This window comes from Austrofundulus limnaeus, unplaced genomic scaffold (genome assembly GCF_001266775.1).
Source record: "Austrofundulus limnaeus strain Quisiro unplaced genomic scaffold, Austrofundulus_limnaeus-1.0 Scaffold309, whole genome shotgun sequence".
Taxonomy (NCBI): domain Eukaryota; kingdom Metazoa; phylum Chordata; class Actinopteri; order Cyprinodontiformes; family Rivulidae; genus Austrofundulus; species Austrofundulus limnaeus.
Window position 1 is genome coordinate 274,604 of NW_013952711.1, and position 2,824 is coordinate 277,427.

General features: G+C 40.8%; 1 long non-coding RNA gene across 1 annotated transcript in view; it reads left to right on the forward strand.

Annotated features, from left to right (window-relative positions):
• Positions 1–883: 883 nt before the first annotated feature.
• The window catches only part of LOC106527106 (uncharacterized), a 5,882-nt gene continuing 3,941 nt past the window's right edge, over positions 884–2,824 (forward strand). Inside the window, exon 1 of the long non-coding RNA XR_001311341.1 lies at positions 884–1,138. This is a non-coding gene — a long non-coding RNA (uncharacterized LOC106527106). The remainder of the gene's footprint in view (positions 1,139–2,824) is intronic.

The following is a 2,824-nucleotide window of genomic DNA, read 5'->3' on the forward strand; positions in this document are numbered from 1 at the left end:
TCCCACAGCTGAGCTGCTAAAAATGAGAGATTTTCTTGTCTGGATCTCTGACAGACGGACTTCAATCTCGTAAAGTTTTTCTTTTAAGTTTTCGCTGCCATTTTTCATGAATGAATGGACACTTCCTGATATCTGAGGCAGGAATCATAGCCTTACTGTATATGGTGTATTTGGGGTGGTAATTATGCTAATCTCCTCTCGCATGCACGAGCAGCTGGGTAGAACAGGTGGAAATTTACGCAGCTCATTTACGCACGTTTCCTGAAGATAGAAGTGTTTGTTGAATCTGACGTGACATGTTCGTACGAACCCTTTGTATGAACAAAAGTAAGAGAAATTTAGGATAARAATACGAACATGTTCTTGCATGAGGCCCCATGTGTGTAAATGAGGAGAYAAGTGCAACAGTAAAGCTTCAAGTAAGTAAACTTTATTTCTATAGTACCTTTTACACAGTGGTATGCCGTCAGGGCCAGCAAAGCCTTCTCTGCTGGCCTAAACACAATCAGAATCACTACATTATAGAATTTTTTATATTTATTATAATGGTTATTAATATTATTWTTTTTAGGATAAAATTATTTTTGAAACATCTGTTCTCTTTGTTTCATAGTTTTTCTCYTKGCTGTGCAGCTTCCAGCAGCTTGTATTATTTTAGAGGTTTTATCCAATCATATTTTGATCATCATCTGTTGCTATGGTCCATAAATCTGCCTCAGGCCTTCAGAACAAGCAGCGAAGGCACAAGGAGGGTGAAAAACATGGCAGCAATACTGTTGCTTTGACCAATCAGGTGCTGAGGTGAAGACACCAGAGCCTGTGAGCTGGCTGCAGACAGCATCAACATTTTCTCATTGTTTGATTGGCTGATCGGAGAGCAGGAGTCCGAACCGGGAAACTAGATTTCTGTAGCGTCTTACAAGCTAAATGCTGAGCAGACATTCTCAGAACTACAGGAAATTAAAACTTAGAACAAAAATACAGAACAGACTGGACTTTCAGTTGTAGCTTCATGGTGGTGATAGGAAAGGACTTATTGCTGAAACGGAAACGGGAGGACCTGTATGACAGAGGAGCCGGTGTTTTCTTGAGGAATAAGAGGAGGATGGAGTTTTTAAATGGATAATAAAAAGTTTCAGTGAGTAAAATATATGTTTAAATGTTTTATTTAGTTATCAGCTTATTATATAACCGTATTGATGCTGTTGTTAATGTAGCTGTGGCTGCAGTTGAGAAAACTTGTTAAATGTGTCGCTTCATTGATGACTTTCATTCTGACTTCATGAGACACCTGTCTGTGGGTCAGCTGAGACACCTGTCTGTGGTGCAACAGCATATTATTGGTGGTTTTTGTGGCCATGGCTTTGTGTCAAGTTGTACAGATTGTTTGTAAATTAGACAGGTTTCCCCTGTTTTGCATCCTACAGGGCTGTCATAGATTTTTTTATTATAAACTTATTAAGTTCAGAGCTCGCAGCCTCTCCCTCCCTGCTCTTTCTGCCGCTGCAGACTCCGCAGTCAGCAGTGCACCCCCGCCCCGCCCTTGCTTCTCTGCGTCCGGCAGGTCCGTTCTCTCCCAATTGAAGGCCTAGGTGTAAAATGCATGGCCCGCCACCGCTTTTACAGAAACAAACATCACAAAGTGCGTCACAGAGAAACAAACACTGAAAAACAATAAAAACAGAGCAAGCATAATGATGAACAATTTAAAAAAAGCTGATTGTGAAGTTATGTCATCTTCTGTGCATGCAGTTTGCCCCAATGATGAGGAGAATTCAAAAAGGATGCAGAATATAATGAAAAAGTCCATGCAAAACAAATTGAGCAAAAGTTAGAACTGAGCATTAAGATTTGCAGTGAGAACATAGCCTAAATTAGAGAAGCTGAGATGGTTTCGACATGTGCAGAGGCAGGACAGTGGATGTATTAGACAAGCGATGTTGTAAATGGAGCTGCCATATCTGTAGTCAGGTCCATGAGAGAAACCCAGGCATCCCTATCCACAGCAACACGTTCCAGCTCATCTTAGGGGACCTCAAGGCATTCCCAGGCTAGATAGGATACATAATCCCTCCAGAGAATTCTGAGTCTTTTCCAGGGCCACCTGCCAGTGGTACATGCTCGGAACTCCTCTAAAGGGAGGCGCTCAGGAGGCATCCTAAAAGGATGCACAAATCTTCTTTCTATGAGAAGCAGATTTACTCCCGAACTCCTCACCTTGTCTCTAAGGCTGAGCACAGACACCCTACGGAGGAAGCTCATTTCAGCAGCTTGTGTTCGGGATCTCATTCTTTCAGGTCATGATCCATTTCTCATGACCATAGGTAATGATGGGAATGTAGAGATATAAGTAAATTGAGAGCTTTGCCTTTCGGCTCAGATTTTTCTTTGCCACAACTGAGCAATATAACCCTTTAATTCCTGAGAAGAAAGCYCCAATCCACTGATACATACTTCATACTTTCACTCATGAACAAGATACATAGACATCCCTCCACTCAAATCTTTTACCCTTTTATTTCTTGTTTGTACCCTTTCTGATTTCCAACACTTCAGCTAACTATTGTTTAGAGCATGGGTGGGCAATCCTGGTCCTGGAGGGCCACAGCCCTCATGTTTTACTTGTTTCTCTGCTCCAACACACCTGATTTGAATGAATGATTAACAGGCTTCTGCAGTATGGAGGACCAAAACTGACATAATTAGAAATAAAAGCAGAATTATATAAATGAACTTTTAAATAAATACACTTAAAGGCACCAAATAGAGAACTTTATCTCCTGTTTTATATTTTAATTGACTTTCATATTTATTTTTCCAGGTT